Source organism: Mustela putorius, unplaced genomic scaffold, assembly GCF_011764305.1.
Source record: "Mustela putorius furo isolate JIRA1106 unplaced genomic scaffold, ASM1176430v1.1 tig00003853_pilon_pilon_pilon, whole genome shotgun sequence".
Classification (NCBI taxonomy): domain Eukaryota; kingdom Metazoa; phylum Chordata; class Mammalia; order Carnivora; family Mustelidae; genus Mustela; species Mustela putorius.
In genome coordinates, this window is record NW_025422005.1 from 86,516,121 (window position 1) to 86,534,426 (window position 18,306).

At 34.7% G+C, this 18,306-nt stretch overlaps 1 protein-coding gene and 1 pseudogene across 1 annotated transcript in view; both read right to left on the reverse strand.

Moving 5' to 3' along the window:
- OLFM3 (olfactomedin 3) overlaps window positions 1-18,306 on the reverse strand; it is a 198,863-nt gene that overhangs the window by 82,610 nt on the left and 97,947 nt on the right. The window lies entirely within an intron of this gene.
- Window positions 11,199-14,669, reverse strand: LOC101680764 (annotated as a pseudogene).

Sequence of the window (18,306 nt, forward strand, 5' to 3'; positions counted from 1 at the left end):
AGGGTGTCAGCCTAATCAGGTCCTGACGAGAGCCCTGGCTCCAGTTTGCAGATGGCTGCCTTCTCTCTGTATCCTTTCTGACAGAGAAAGAGTTTTATATCTCTTCCTTTTCTAATAAGGGTGCTAATCTCATCACTATGACACCATCCCCCCATCTCATCCTTCTAAACCTAATTATCTCCCAAAGGCCCCATCTTCAAATATGATCCCATTGAGGGTTGAGGCTTCAACATATTAAATTTGAGGGGGATGCACTTAAGTCCGTAGCATATATTAATGCAAGATGTCAAAAATAAGGGCAACTGTGCATGTGTGTGTGGCAAAGGGATGTATATGGGAACTCTCTGTATTATCTGTTCAATTTTTCTGCAAGCCTAAAACTTCTCTAAAAAACAATTCTATGAATTAAAAAAAATGTAAATACATATTCTAGGACACAAGAAGAACTAAAGGAAGAAATGTAAAATGCATATAAGATGCAGCAGTTTATAATCCCTGTAAATAAATTTTATAAAAAGTATTATTTCAGGGGCACCTGGGTGGCTCAGTGGGTTAAAGTCTCTGCCTTTGGCTCAGGTCATGATCCCAGGGTCCTGGGATCAAGCCCTGCATCAAGCTCTCTGCTCAGCGGGGAGCCTGCTTCTCTTCCTCTCTCTGCCTGCCTCTCTGTCTACTTGTGATCTCTGTCTGTCAAATAAATAAATGAAATTTTTAAAAAAAGTATTATTTCAAACATGCTGCCTTTTTTTCCCCTATCCTTTGAGCCCTTGTTCCCATTTCGAAGCAATGATGAGCCCTCAAAATGTCCACATGGAAGGAAGTTGGAAAAATATCATCGATTTTTTTTATGTGACTTCTATTAATCCAGCAAAAATGGCCTTGCCAATTTTGAAATAACTATGAGCAAAGAATTTAACACCATCATTTAAGTGAGTGTCACAAACTAGATTTTAGATGACTAGCAAGATGATTTAACTTTGTTTGAAAAATAATTGGCACAGAAATGAGTCAACTACATAAATGACTGGTTTGCTCATACTAAAGAAAATCTATCAGAGTCTTCTGGCGGATTCAATGTTAGTCTCCTAATTTATTTACTGTACTTCAGATTAAAGGATTTCAGAAGTAACACAAGGAGGTTGTAAATATTTAAAAGATGATGCCTTAAATCAGCGATTCCTAAGTTTCTCTCTGTTTAAAATTTATTTTCCCCTTATACTTAAAATGAAGATTAGGATTGTTCATAAATATTCATTTCATGAATATCTTTCCACAACCCTCTTCCTACAGCGGAAACCACCTGCTCTGAGCAGCCTTCATGGGCAAAGTGTATTAGAGGGAATTGGCAGATGCCAGAAGGCAGTGGTGCCAAGTGTTGGATGGCTTCTCCTTCCTCCCTATAGCAACTCCCAAGGCTCCTGGGCAATGAACACAGAAATGGTGGCTGCTGGGCCACTATATAATGGGATACCCTCTAAAATACTTTTGCAAACTTATGTTTACTAAAGCAAGTCTATATCCTCTGGGATGAAGAGTGGCTAAAAGATAAATGAGACCTCCTTCAAAACAGGGCAGCCAATCCCATAGCTTGAACTCCGTTATTTTGTTTGTACTTGTTTTAGGATAAAAGCGAGTTTAAGTCTGGCCAAGATAAAAACTAATTTAATGTTAAAATTCCTAATCAAATATTGCCACTTATCTAGTTTGTTAAACTTTTGATGTTTCGATTTTTTCTTTTTTTTCTTATAATAACAATTCTATCTTAATTCTATATGTCAAAACCTTTTAGGAGACTGAACAGTTTTGTCTAAGTGTTCAGCATAGTCTGTAACAAATAAGTGCATTACATAATTGTTCTTATATTGTCTTGTGGGTCATAGTATCGTATAGTAGGACGGACACAGGATAGAATCACCATATGAACATCCCATATCTAACTAGACCTTTCAGTCTCTCAGGTATTTGACTTGGGTTAAAATTTCAGTTTGTTAACAAACCTAATTACAGGATATCAGATACATATTTGTTGGTGTTAGATCCTTCATTGAGCCATTTTATTTTATTTATTTTTTAAGATTTTCTCAGAGAGAGAGAGAGAGAGAGAGGGAGAGAGTGCATGTGCACATACAAGGGGAACAGCAGGCAGAGGAAGAAGCAGGCTCCCCCTCTGAGCAAGAGACTGATGTGGGACTTGATCCCAGTAGCCTGGGATCATGACCTGAGCCAAAAGCAGATGCTCAAATGGCTGAGCCACCCAGGCATCCCATTACTGAGCCATTTTAAAGAACAAATGAGCTTTACATGATTAAGTTCTTTGTAAAGAATAATGTAGTATGTAAAGATTAGTTATATATGCAGCTAATTGCAATATTTAGTTATCAACTCTATGAGTCATGGTTATTTTTAATTCACTGATAATTTAAAGAAGCCAAAACCTTGAAAATATTAACCCTTCTGTTCATTTAAAATAAACCCATAAAAATGGCAGGATCAGAACTCTTTAGGGAAAAACTAGGTCCCTCTGTTTTCACCCACTTTCCTCCTCAGTACTGACAGATTTCCTGACATTGGATATGGTGCCTTGACCTCTAATTTATAGGCTGGAGAGCAGTAGATCAGGATGTAGAACCATGTGTTTTGTTCTGGTTAAAGATGTCCATATGTTATTGATGCCATTATTATATCTTAGAACTAGTTTTTTAAGGAGCTGTATTTCCAAAATAACATCAATAAATAAAACTTAAAAATCATCACAAGTTACCTTTTTATATTTTAATGTTTGTGAGAAAGTACTGTATAATTATTTTGGGATATGAGAAGGAGATTAGGTAAAACCTAATCCAGACTTGAAATTTTCAGTTCTATTTTCAATATCAGTTTATTTTTTTAAATTAAGCCAAAGATAAAATGTTATAGGAACAATCTTACTAAAACATGATCTTAATGTAAGTATTACATTAAGGTAACTTAGTGGGTTACATGGTGTTTAAATATTTAGACTTTAATGAAACACATTTCTTTCAGATTTTATTTATATGACAAATTTTTCATTAAAGCTTAGTTGTGATTTTAATATTGTTACAAAGTGTTAGGACTGTTGTTCAGATTTGTTTGGAGTTTTCTCTATTTGATAATTATGAAACTGGGTACAATGCGTATGGCAGGTGACATCACTTTAGATGAAGTCGAGGAATTGAGAAGACCTCATGAGCATGCTAGGAAGCACAATGGGAATTTAAGTGCCTTTCTCAGTCCATATACCAGAGAAGCCACAACTGAACACCAAGGCTTAAAGACTAATTTTTTTGACAAGACTTTGGAGAGACTCAAAGCTGGATTTTATGCTTCAAAAGAGAGATAATATAATATTATCTAAAAGGAGAAGCCTACATAATGTGTTTAATTAAGGGGATGATATAGAGGATTGTTAAGTCCAAGTCATTGGTTCAGTGTTAAATGCTTCATTTGGGGGTATTGACTGGTATGGAATGATAGTGCACCATTCCTGAGCCAAACCTCTGCCCAGATGGTTCTCTGCTATGGAACTCATCATTGTCAGAGGAAGCAGGTAGACAGTTACCATGTAGAACCCACAACTCACATAGGCATTCATATATGTTGGTCAGCCCATTAAATTATCATAACAGAGGGAAATAGACTGCCAAAAGTTGATAAATTTGTATCCAGCGTCATCTGTAATGGTGAATAATGGTGCCGTCTGCAGTATTGAGGCCCTTGTCTGGGTTGAGATTAGTGACTGTTGGTAACAGCAGGGGTGGAAATAATAGAGGCAAGATTTCAGTATCAAACAGGGCTTATACCAGAAGCCACTACCTATGAGCTATCAGTGTCCTCAGTAGTAACATGTCTTCTCAATCAATCTTCTGAGCAATGGCAGCTGAGTTCTAGGATGCAAGCTCATGATAGTCGCAGAAAATTTACACAGAACTTCCCAAAACAAAGGCAATCAGAATCCCTGAAAACTGATTCTGAATTAGCTTCACTACATATTTGTTTGTGCTTTCAGGATCAGGTGTAGTTCAATTAGGAGAAAGCAGTTATGCAAATAGTATTTAAATAGACCTTATTATGGATTTTTAACCAATAATCATTTTGCCTCAGAGAAATAATATCAACGGCAAATATATATATAGTTTTATCATATTTGTTGGCATAGTGACCAGCAATAATTGTGAAAGTTCTGAGGAATGTCGTTAAGGGAGGGAAATATAAAGGGGTAATTCGGAATTAGCTGAATTAATCCCTCAGCCATGAAGTTCTAACAAAGTGAAAGGAGAACTATAAAACTTATGAAGAGGATGTGATGGGTCTTGGTAGACTGTGGTAGCATTCTTTTGTCAAAGAATAATGAGAATCCATTTTTGTCTGAAACAGAAAGCATGGTTTAGGGTTTGCCTATAATCATTATATTTTCCTTTCAATATCAGTTGAGCCAATAGACTCAACTATTTATGTGTGCTGGTGACTCTACAGCACAGTTGAATGGTAAATGGTAACCTTCTGATATTACTCCTAGTTCTTCCTGTTTTTTTTTTTTTTAAGATTTTATTTATTTATTTATTTAACAGAGAGATCACAAGTAGGCAGAGAGGCAGGCAGAGAGAGAGGGGGAAGCAGGCTCCCCGCTGAGCAGAGAGCCCCATGTGGGACTCGATCCCAGGACCCTGGGATCATGACCTGAGCTGAAGGCAGAGGCTTAACCCACTGAGGCACCCCGGTGCCCCAGTTCCTCCTGTTCTCGATGGTATCTCTACCTTACACAAATGAGAAACTATTCCCTAAAGTAAAAAATCTTTTTTCCCATTCAATATTTTAGCTATTTTGCTTCATCTTAAAGTATTTGATACTATGATCTATGTCACTTCATCTTCTTTTTCTAAAAATTTTGTTTGGTATTTGTTAGAAAGTTTGAATGTCTGTCTTGGATTTAATGAGCTCTTTTATTTTTTGAAGCAGTACCCTGGGTCTGGCTCCAAAATCCTTTTCTCCTATCTTTTATCATAGCCGGGATGTTACTAATTCACATAACAAAAGTGGTTTTATATGGAAGACTAGATTTAACTATGGGTTGAATTTCTTAAATATTGAAGACTAGATTTAACTATGGGTTGAATTTCTTAACTATTGAGAGTCAGCACTTGGATGAGTTTGTAAGAGCTAAAACTTCAGTACCACATTTTCCCTAACTTACATTTTTATTGTAAGGAAAAGTTGTTTGTAGTTGTAGTAGATTAAAAAAAAAAAAAACAACTCCATTTAGGGAATGTCCTTCATCCCCTAAAATCTGGGATTATAAAAAGAGCAGCTGATATAAGAAACATTCAATTCTTTTCTGTCTGAAACCCATGTTTTTCTTTACTCTTGCCTGAATATTTCAATTCTGCCTTTAGCCTTCTTAGGAAAACATGTTGAGATATTAACTATTTCTTCACTTATTAATAGTTTCATTAGTTTTATCTTGCATACAGTCCATGGAAAGTTCTACAAAGTATATATATAAAATTGATTTTAAGATAGCATTGAGTGTAAGATGCAGCATAAAGAAAGATTAATAGTGTTTTTGAAGAAAACTGTATTAAATAAATATTGATTGTGAAATAATCAAATTTTCAGAAATGTTATATCAAGAAAAATAAACTCAACAAAAATAGCCTTGTGTTATTTCTACTAAGTATTAGTGCACGTATGTATTTCCTGCTAGTTCTGATATTGTTATGTTATCATATACTCAGTATCCATGTATATATTGGATTAGGGTAACCCTAAAAAATACCAAGATTGATTTATTGATTGATTGGTTGATTTTTAAGATTTTACTTATTTACTTGACAGAGACACAGTGAGAGAGGAAACAGCAGGAGGAGTAGGAGAGGGAGAACCCAGGACCCTGGGATCATGACCTGAGCGGAAGGCAAATGCTTAACGACTAAGCCACCCAGGTGCCACTCAAGCAAGCTTTAAACCAAACCCCTTTTTATGTTTGTGCCATCCCTAGTCAGTGCAACCTCCCATTCCTGCAGTTGTGGCTGCCTACAAGATAGGACTGATCTCGTGTCATCAGAGCTTTAGGAACCTGGAGAACTACTTTAGCTGCAGGGACAATGCTGATGGAAGCCTGGCAGGGCATGAAGAGGTAAAGGATGAGATTCTGGCTCTCAGTTTGACATCTGCTGCATCTTTGTGCCAAAAAACCCCAATAATCTAGACACTCTATTTATGGTTAAATGTCACTGTTGCCAGTGGTAAGCAGTTTATGAAGGTCTAATCAGTCTCAACAAAGAAGGGATAGTTGCCAGGGATGGTGAAGTTCAGGAAAATAATCTGGAGATCTTATATAGTCCACCATCCTGTTGCTCCCTCTAGAGCAACACCAGTGAGAATGATTCCTGTGTAGATCACACTGAAGACCAGATACCCTCCAGTGAGAGTCTAAATAATACTAATGCCTTGTATTACCATTTTAGAATAAATAGATAGTTTTCAAATCAAGAAGGTGAAGTTGGTCCTAATTGTAGACTATGACAAAAGTCTTCAGGAAATTGTCAAATATCTGTAGTTTCTATGTAGAAAATATCCTGGAGATGTAGAATACCCATTGGTATTCTAGTTGTCTATGAATTATTTTTTTTAAGATTTTATTTATTTATCTGATAGAGAGAAATCGTAAGTAGGTAGAGAAGCAGGTAGAGAGAGAGAGGGAAAGCAGGCTTCTCACTAAGCAGAGAGCCCAATGTGGGGCTCAATCCCAGCACCCTGAGATCATGACCTGAGCCGAAGGCAGAGACTTAACCCACTGAGCCACCCAGGTGCCCCTTCTCTGTGAATTTGACAAGAGCTTGTATTCTACCAAACCCATGCATTTCCTGGGGACCAAGAGTCTTTGTGTATAGCCATGGAAACTACACCTTCTCAGGACAAAGTCAGAAGTTCAGTGATCAGAAAAATGACTAGCACAAAGAAATTTCTTCCTATGTCCTGTACCATCACTATCATATGCATCTCCCTTTGCATGTCCCATTGACCCCATCTGTCAGAATCCGAAGTTGGAGCTGCTAGAGGGAGAGTCGACACCCCCATTCTTACCTCTAATATATTTTTAAGCATATTTTATTTTAATACCAGTGCAGTTAATATACAGGGTTATATTAGTTTCAGGTGTATAATATAATGATTCAATAATTTCCATATATTACTCAGTGTTCATCAGATATGGAAATGCAATTCATAGAATAAGAAATAAAAATAGGGAACAAATATATGACAATATATTTAATTCATTTAATGTATATAATATGTTTAACTTCACTAATAGGGTAAAGGAAATTTGAAAAAAATCTTTCTAACCTTACTAAAATAATAAGATTAAACCATCTCTTAAGTTAGTTTAACTGTCTCTTACCCAGCTTGGTTTGCAAGAATAGAGACAGGAAGGCCTGTAAAACTGCTAAAGTCTCCTATAAATTCAGCAGTGTCTATTAAAATTCTTCTAATCTCACAGTTCAAATGATTACAGAGGAAAAAACATCAGTACTTAAGAATGTATGTACCATGCTTACTACTATCAAGAAATATGAATACTAATTAATAAGGTAGTTAATTACATAAGTTATATATTTGTGTTGCATGGTAGTATGTAGCTAGTAACATGAATGTATTTTATATACAGTTATTGACTTGGAAGTACTCTTAAGTTTTATTTTTTAATGGGAAATTAAAAAATAAAGGGTAATTATGGCATCGTTCATTCTTATTGGTTAAAAGAAGAAATAAAGAGGAAATATATATGTAATAAATTTGTATAAATACTTGGGTATACTGATTGAGCACAGGAAACTTATGTAAAAATATACATAACATTGTTAGTATTTATTAAGGGTAACATTTGAGGGAATAGAAAGATGCTTACTTTTTTCTCTGTATATTTGTAATACTTAAATATATTATTTTCATGACTTTAAATATCTTTTAATATTATTTGAACCAATAATTCCACTTCTCAGAAGTCATCCTAAAAAAATAATTGAAAATTCAGGGAAAAAATACAAAGCAAATATTTTCATCTATATTACAAATAACTATTAAATTATGAACATCCCCCAAATCCAAAGAGGACTGATTAAATCACATGGCAGTCCTAAGTATGATATTCATGGGCATTAAAGTTGTGCCTTTAAAAAAGCTTTTAATGATCTTGGAAAATGGTTATGATAGATATATTTTGAAGATTTATTTATTTGTTTGATAGAGAGAAAGAGAGTGTGTGTACTCATGAGCAGGGGGAGGGGCAGAGGAAGAAGGAGGGAGAGAACCTCAAGCAGACCTCCGGCTGAGTGTGAAGCCCAAAGCTGGGCTTCCAGGACCCTGAGATCATGATCTGAGGCCAAAACCAAGAGTCAGATGCTCAATCAACTGAATAACCCAGTGCCGCAGTTACAATATATTAAGTAGCAAAACAAGGACAGGCCCTGTACACAGGTCATCATTGTAATGGTTAAGACACACACATCCTATGCACATGCTCATATATAGTCGCATCTGTATATGCATACAAAAAACAGAAGACAATCTGGACATAGCAACTGTGATGAAATATTTTGCTAGGAATTGGAGTGAGATTATTTTCACTTCACTTTTTAAACTTTTCTTCTATACCCTCTAAAATTTTTGTAAAAGCATCTAGTGGTTTTTTAATTTCTCAAAAGAAAATATAGCCAATATGAAAACATCAGAATAATCAGAAATTTTGTGAATTGTTTAAATGGGAGTTGATTATTCTTCTAATCAATGTAAAGTTTCTGATATCTGTATAAAAGAGTTATTATTTTACAGGTTTATACTCTATGGTCATTACGCAGAAAACAAAATTAAACACACAAACAGAACCCAAAAAGGTTTGTTTTCAGTGTGCTGAGTATAGAGAAAAATCTTGAATTCTAAAACTCTTTCTAAAGAAAGAACCACTTGATTCATACTTAAATCATTATAAAAATATAAGGCATGAAATAATTTGGAAAGATAGAAATTCAGAAAAGGGGTAATGGCTCAGCAAATCTGAGACAACAGAATAGGTTATTACCATTGAAATAAATTAATCTCCAAGCAGCCAATATTTCCACTTTATACCTGATAGTGTGAATCTTTCAGACCTTATTTAATACAGCATATTTGTAATCTAACCAAACATTTGGATAATCCGAGAATTTGATTTAATAAAACAGTCTCTCGTCCAATAAGTATTAGTAAAACATCAGTTTTCACCATGGTGCAGCAAGTTTGTCTTCCTAATGATTCTGGTTGAACTAATGTCAGAACCCTGCCGACAGGTTTTTGATGGGAGAGCATATTACTTCTACCCAGCTCTTAGAGTTAAGAAGGATTTAGCTAGAGATTTTAAATTTGCACATAATCCACCCCATGAACAGTAATTTAGTATGTAAAATGTGTAGTGCCTTCTTGTTTGGGTTAGGCAGGGCAATCTAAATCTTTTGCAGAGACTCAAAAAGGAAACTTTAAAATGGTCATTAATTCTGAAAGAAATAATAACATACTTTGTCAAGTATTCCATACAAGGAAGATAGACACAGTATAAATAACATGCTAATTATTGCTAGATGAATGCATTAAAATAAAAGCAATGAAAATAAAATGTAAGCTGTAGAAGAAACGAACAAAAATATTGATGATCCACTGACTGCCATTACTCAATTTTTTATATTTGGATCAGTTTCTCCCATAATATTCCCATTTTAAATGGATTTGTCTTTTTTTACTTACATTCAAAAGTGCTTTTAATACTTTCATGATGTGATAAAATTAATAGTGATCAGTACATACATGCATTAGATCATCTACATTAATGCCAGCTTCATTTTTGTAAAGCTAAGTATGGTCCTTAGTTATTAAAGAAAATAGATGTTAGTGGCAAATTTTCTGATGAGTGTATGTGAAACTATCTACTCTTAATATTCATATCTGGTATTTAACATTTTGTATTTGGCATGAACATTATTTACTGTGACAATCACGAGATGTAGTGATATTTCACTATGTAATAGAATCATATGAAATTGCCATCTTTTAAAGAGAAAAATGTTGAATATGGTCAACTTTATATTGTTTAACCTAATCTTTATTTCTCACAAATTTTCAAATTTGCCTTTAATACACCCTGTATAGTAAAATGAGGCACACTTTTAGGACAACACTTTTTATTTTTTCTAATGAGTGACTAGTTTAATCATATACAAAGCTCACAGGCCTTATTAGCTCAAGCTTTATATTTTCTATGTCTCTGCTGGATAAGAATTAGAGTCTATCTTGAATGAAACTATTTTGGTAATAAGTGGTTCTGCAATTTACACCTAAAAATGGTGTGCAAAAGCAAGAGAGACATTAAGTCTGGCCTCAGTTCTGTACCAGAATGCTTGGAGAAGCCTGGGGACATGATAAAAGTTTTTATATTCCCTGACTTCCCAACTCTTCTAATAACATGCTGGTTAATATAAAAGACCTGCAGCAGATAATTGGCCAAATTTATTGTTCTTTTCAAAGATTTCATCCACAGAAGCTTGTGAATAGCAGCAATTGAGTAATAGATTCAATAATTTATTGAATAATGAAATTAACAGTTGCATAGTTATCTAACAATTATCCTTTCCAGAATTTTCTTTTTCAAAATATGACATTTGTAGGAAAAAAGTGGTCACTTTTTAGTCTTGAAAACTGAGTATTTTTACTGGAAATACTGAGTTTACAGTATGTTCACATATATTTCCTCTTCCCTTCCTATTTTCTACCCTCTTCTGTTTCTCTCTGTGCCTTTGTTTCTGTATCTTTTCATTTTAATATCCAAGACTATTGAAGTGGACCAAATAATCTTGCCTACTTGTGTTTTTAAAAGGATGAAAAATTGGGGCACCTGGGTGGCTCAGATAGTTAAACTCCTGCCTTCAGCTCAGGTCATGATCCCAGGGTTGTGGGATCGAGCCCTGTGTCAGGCTCCCTTCTCAGTGGGGGACCCTGCTTCTCCCTTTCCTTCTGTCCCCCTGCTCATGCTCTCTCTCCCTCTCTCTATTTCAATAGTGGTTTTTTTTTCTTTTTTTTTTTAAGATTTTATTTTTTTATTTGACAGAAATCACAAGTAGGCAGAGAGGCAGGCAGAGAGAGAGAGAGGAGGAAGCAGGTTCTCTGCTGAGCAGAGAGCCCTATGCGGGACTAGATCCCGGGACCCTGAGATCATGACCTGAGCCTGTTTCATCGATGTCCAAACCTACTTGCTTAACACCCATGCATTGCTCTTCACCATTATCCTGGCCTCAGTAAAGAAACCACAGAGTCTGGTAGAACCCTTCAGAAGAGAGTCTGTTTGTACCAAATATTTGCCCTTCTTATTCCCCTTCTAATTACTTAACAAAGGCAATTGTATTCATAATTTGCTATTATTTTTATCCTTAATATATCTGACGAAAAATAATAGAGAAACAAGATTTGAGTATTTCCAAGTAGATTGTATGGTAGCTTGTTCATTCCGTCATTCTTTTTTTCCCCGTCATTTGAGAGTAGTCATTTATTAACTGGCCAGATTACAACAATGATTATGGTAAATACCTTAGTTCATCCTTCTAATAAGCCTGATGGTCTTGCCTTCCCTGTTGCTGGCATCTCCACCTTCTACAAAATGAGTGGTCTTTTTCATCATTCCCCCTCATGGGGAAGATAATTTGAAGGGCCATAAAAAGTTGTTTGCTTATTTAAACCATTTTCTTTCTTTCTTTTTTTTTTTTAAGATTTTATTTATTTATTTGACAGACAGAGTTCACAAGTAGGCAGAGAGGCAGGCAGAGAGAGAGGGGTAGGTAGGCTCCCCACTGAGCAGAGAGCCCAATGCAAGACTCAATCTCGGGACCTGAGATCATGACCTGAGCCAAAGGCAGAGGCTTAATCCACTGAGCCACCCAGGTGCCCCTGAAACGTTTTCTAACAGTATAGATCTTATGAATCAGATCTTCCATGAAGATGATGCCATATTTGCCAAGAGATCAGGCAATCACTACATTATCTCTCAGGGCAATTCGCTTCTTGTTGATTTTGCTTTAACCACTCTTGCAGATCAGTTCATTCACTGGCTTCAGGTTTGGGTAACCCCATGCTGTGTATGGTTGCACAATCCTTAGCATGTTAACTGAAGCCTTGTTGAGCTTGACAAAGGTGCCATTGAGGATCTGGTGAAGGTGAAGAAGCTGCAAAACCATTTGAACTTTTGGGCTAACACCACTGATACCTTTGATCCTGGTGACAAACGCCAACTTGGGTTCCGCAGGAACACAGAAGTTGCCAGCTTTTCTTGCCATCTCCGCCATTTGAATCTTAGTTCTGTACATCTGCCTATATTCCTTGTGGTAACGCTTAGCATTTTCATGCATAAGCTTCCTCCTTGCCTTTTGAAGTGTCTTTTGAGCAAACTCCGTCCTCAGACGCTTGATCTTTAACTCTGTGAGATTCCTTTGCTTCTTTTTAAGGGTTTCCGACATAGCAGGAACCTTCTTTTTCTTCTCTTCTGCACCCTCCATAGTTCCAGCCAGGAAAGAGGAGGTTCATTTGTTCATTCTTTCATTCATTCATTCTACTAATCAGCCTTAATCCCTAAATGCTTGATCTCTCTTGTAGGTAAAAAGATCTTTAGAGATCTGTAGGAGCCAATTTATGGTGGGTAAGAAAGCTGTCAAGCTGACAAGGGTGAACACAGTCAACAAAGCTAACTTCTCTTGTGCCTCAATTGGTTTAAATTTGGTTTCCAGAGTCAGTTAATAGAAGATATTCCAGAGACCCAGAAATATAAATTAAGTGGCAGACTAGTGAGATGTCAGAAGGAATGTGATTATTGTAATATGATATTTTGTAGAACAATCTCTTTTGAGATATTAACAATATATATACACTGAGACTTAAAAAATGGAATGTATATAAATTATTTGGTTTATTAAATCAGTGTTGAGATTTAGTCTAGATAATTTAAACCCTTAGAATAATTTTTTAGGTGGATTGACTTCTATTCATTTTATGCTGTGTAAACTCAGAAGAGAATTGCACTTTCTCAGAATGTGTCACTTAATATTTTCTATTTTAAAAAAGAAATAGAGTTTATAGCATAAGAATTACTATTTTAATATTTGCCTCTGTGTCACATTTAAATTCTCCTTTTACAATTCATTTTAAGTATGTTTCTCAGCCCAGTGACTGTAACAATAATACAAATTGTAACTGTATTTCAACAACTTAAACTATTTGTTCTTTAAGCATCTTTAACACAAATCACATGCATTAAAATGACAGTTAGTTACCTTGTTTGAGCTTGCCATTAGTCTACTTGGAATTGTTTTCACTAAGTGGAGCTGGAAATACACTTACGATAAGCACCTGAAAGATTTATTTTATTCAGAACTCTCGGGATATAGAAGTCATGACCCCAGTATTGAGCTGTTTACCTTTCACAAAAAGAATAAATACAAATACCAATAGATATAAACACTCTGCTTACTTTCAGGTCAGCTAGGGGTGGAGTGACTAAGTAAGATGAATGGATTCAGGGTTTTAACATGTTTCTCTGTAAACCCTTTTGTAGGAATCTTTATGTCCTTGCTCATGCTACTGAACTTTTTTCCAGCCTCAATTAATGAGATTGATTTCTTCTTCATCAATTTTACCATGGTCCTGGACTCAATTCCTCTATTGGCTTATTCGTTTGCATTCTGTTGTCTTGTTTCTAGTGGATTCCCTACAACCCTAAGCCTCCAGTTCAGTCGCTAGAGATAAATTATGCATATCAGTACACGCTGACCAAATTGCTTTTTATTAAGTCCATGATTTTGACCTTAGACTCATGTGTTATTCTGTCTTGGTAAGCCTCAAGGAGATTTAGTGTGTGTGTGCTTAAATTAAAGTAGGTCTAAATTCCATGCTTTGTTCATTTTCCAGGAGTTTTATACTAATGTTATAGAATAATGAGAACTTTTAATGATTTATTTTTTCTTCCATTGAAAACTCTGTCCCCTCCTCTTGGGCCTAATTCTGGACCTTTGGTCCACACTGATACCTTCTGAGAGGATGTTGAATGGTTTGGCATGGTCCCGGGAACAGTGCTTTACAAATTGTGTGGTTTCACTATTATATCATTAAATTAATTTACTTGGCCATGATTACCTTTTGAAATGGAAATGGAAGAGAATATCAGATTAATTTCATAATTTTTACATTTGTGGAAGTATGAACTGAGAAATTTCCAATATGTTGTATGCTTCTTTGTGGTGAATGTATATCATTTATTTTGCTTTGTGTTTGTGAGGCTTTAAAGCACAGAATAAGGTTTCTCTGTTTAGAATCTTCAAATGGATCCATCTAAAGGGTAGATGATGGTGATGATGATGATGATAATGGTAATAATAATAATAACAACAGTAAAATGGTGGGTAACATTGTTTGCTTAGACTGGCTTTTGTAAAATAACGTATTTATAAACACATATGCAATCTGTGTGTATAAAGATTAGGGATAAATTTATTATTCATTTTATTCTTAAATAACTAAAAAGTGAAACAATTGCAAGTAAGACTTTAAAACTACAATAATAAAGTTTAAATTAATAACATTAATGTGGCATACACAACTACTTTCTTGAATTTAATATGACCAGGCTGGGTTTTTTTTTTTTTTTTTTTTTTTTTTTTTTTTTTATTTTTTTTTATTTTTATAAACATATATTTTTATCCCCAGGGGTACAGGTCTGTGAATCACCAGGTTTACACACTTCACAGCACTCACCAAATCACATACCCTCCCCAATGTCCATAATCCCACCCCCTTCTCCCAAACCCCCTCCCCCCGGCAACCCTCAGTTTGTTTTGTGAGATTAAGAGTCACTTATGGTTTGTCTCCCTCCCAATCCCATCTTGTTTCATTTATTCTTCTACCCACTTAAGCCTCCATGTTGCATCACCACTTCCTCATATCAGGGAGATCATATGATAGTTGTCTTTCTCTGCTTGACTTATTTCGCTAAGCATGATACGCTCTAGTTCCATCCATGTTGTTGCAAATGGCAAGATTTCATTTCTTTTGATGGCTGCATAGTATTCCATTGTGTATATATACCACATCTTCTTGATCCATTCATCTGTTGATGGACATCTAGGTTCTTTCCATAGTTTGGCTATTGTGGACATTGCTGCTATAAACATTCGGGTGCATGTGTCCCTTTGGATCACTACAGGCTGGGTTTAATAATATAAAGATATATTAGCATTTAAAAATTCTCATTTGGTATTGACTTTATCTTTTAATTTTATGACATTTGTGTCATCCTGGAATCAGTGTCCTGGTCATTGTAGTTTTTATGCCCACTTACTGGGACTCTTACTACTAAAAAACTGCTATAATTATGTTGGTAAATTCTAGAAAGAGTGGCAGCAGTTTGTTCACTCACAGTTTGCACATGGTACTAATTGCGGTTCTCCATGTCTCTCTCTTTCTCTCTCTCTCTCTCTTTTTTTTTTTTTTTTTTTTTGCATGCTTATCCCCTCTGTACATATGTAGCTCCATTTTCTGGTCACTGTTTTCTATTTGAACTGAAAAATTTTTGTTTTATATCATTCCTTGACCTCATTTGACCCTCCCTAAGAGCAAATGCAGTAAAAAGCAAAAAGAAAGGTAAATGCAAAAAATAAACTTGTACTGCAAAACCAGGATAAAAGATGCCCACAAATAATCCAGAACACGATTGGATTTAACTCCTTTTTAGCTTATATTTGAAAGAAAGAACCCAAAATTTGAAACCTGTATTTAGAATCTTTCAGAATATATTCATGGACTCAAGAAGTTCATAGACCTCCATATGGAAAACTTGTCCTAGATAATTCCTCCAACTTTTTTCATTGCAGGGGTGTGTGTGTGTGTGTGTGTGTGTGTGTGTGTGTGATGTGTTTCAATTACCTGTAGAAAAATAATCTGGTAACAAGAATATTGAAAAAAAAATGGTAACAATGTATGAATTTGTAAGTTCACAACTTTTAACAAGTAACTTGGGTAGTCCTCAAGTGAATAAGAAAATGAAAACCAGTGGAAAAGGTATGAAACTAAAGTTTGTATTCTAAAAAAAATACACTTATATTTGCAGGAGTCTTTGTGGGTAGTGAATTACACACTAGGAAATGCTACACTAAGAGTTTAGTATAAAATTAGAGTTAGAAATTTATCAACCTTTAGGAAAGTAAATTATTCTACATTAAACATAAAATTGACCTATATGTAATTAATCAGTTCTATAATTAGTACAGCCAATAATAGATTAACCAAATCTAAGTAATTTATCTGATAGAAACAGGAAAATCATTATTTTTAAAGTAAGTACAACTTTTAAGATTACAATTAGGAATATAGTTTGTAAGATCATAAAAGGAAAAAAACCTCTCTAAGGTGACTTTCTGAAATATCTTTTGAGATAAATCATATTAACAGCTAGTACATTTCTATTAAGTATCTACTCAGCTTGAAAAGCTGTGTTTGAAAGCAATATGTATATTATATTTATATATGGCTTTCTTTTAATATCTCTTTTAGGCACTTATTTATTTTTTTATTTAAATTTTTTATTTAATTTTTAAATTTTTAATTAACATATTATGTATTGTTAGCCCCAGGGGTACAGGTCTGCAAATCGTCAGGCTTACACACTTCACAGCATTCACCATATAGGCACTTATTTATTTGTTAGTTTTGGGATAGAAGGGATTTTCGAAGAAAATGAGTCATCCTCCCCTAATGTTTATCCATATTGGAAATATCCATAGCTTACTAAAAAATATTTTAGAGAGGTCATTCCATTTTTTGTTTTATAGAGGATGATTTTAAAATATTAATATTTTGAGCAACTATGATGTAGGAGATAAGATTGGGTAGAAAATCTCATTTCCTTATCGTTGGAGGTTTTAATATTGAATCACATTGCATTGCTTCCTTGATGTGACTTTACTTGGAAAAGAGTCTATTTATTTCACAAGTAGGATTTTCCCCTTAGGTTTATCATTTCAAAATAAATAACCCTATTCCAAGGGGAAAATATTTTTTAACTATGTAATATGTTTTTGGATGGTGCCAGGGCGTAGAGAAAAATAACAGAAAAGTTACATATAGTTGCTTGGTATTTTCAAATTGCATCACAATTTCAAAATGTTCTTTCAGGGAAGAACTTAAAGAACTTGATGGAAGGACAATTCCAGTTGGGAAAATTAATGGCGATTCTCTGTCTTTTGGTATTTTTGCATGCTAGACAAAAAGAAATCTGTGTTTTTTTTTTCCATTTTGCAAAGCTTCAAAGACCATAAACAAACAAATGATTTAAAAATATTTCATGATAATTCCAGCTCTACATTCTAACCTAAGTTAGAGATTCTTAGGTCATATAATGGATTAACAGATTCATATGACTGGCTCACATACACTTCAGAGTGTATTGTTACTTGTAACTTTTAGTCTAGGTTTCAGAGTTTTGCAAAAAGGACTTTTTTTTCCAGGATGTTTTGCTTGGGTCCTAATTATGACAGCTACATTTTTGCTTAGTATCAGTCAAACATGTTACTGAATTTAACCTTTATAAAAAACTTTCTATGGTGGGTAATATAATCCTTTTTGACAGATTAGGAAACTGAAAGAGCTAAATAAGTTTAAGCTACTTACCACAGGTCATATAACTAGGGTAGGCTTGGTTTTTGGCTGATTTCAAACACTTAATATAACAGCGCTTCTACTTGTGAAGTGATGAGAAGTTTTGAAATTGTAGTAGGAGAGTAAATGTAATTCTAGATGATGTTTTGATCTGACTTCTTGATGTTTAAGTGATTCTATTTAATACTGAGTGATTTGGGAAACTATTTTATATCCGCAAGTATGAATTTCTAATTTAAAAAAAACAGATTTGGATGGTAAGAGTAGAAAATCCTGAACATTTATTTAATTCATTTCACAAACATTCATATGGATACCCTAGAGTGTACAAAGGAAAAAGGCAATTATATTAGGTATCTATTGCTATGTAACAAAGCACCCCAAAACTTAGTTGCTTTAAACAGCAAATATTTATTATCTCACAGTTTCTCTATGTCAGGAATCTGGGTATAGATCAGCTGGATGCTCTATGTCAAAGTCTCTCACAAGGCTCTAATTAAGGCTGGAGTTGTGATCATAACTGCAGGTTCAAATGGGGGAAGATCTGCTTCTGAGTTCATTTGTTGTTGG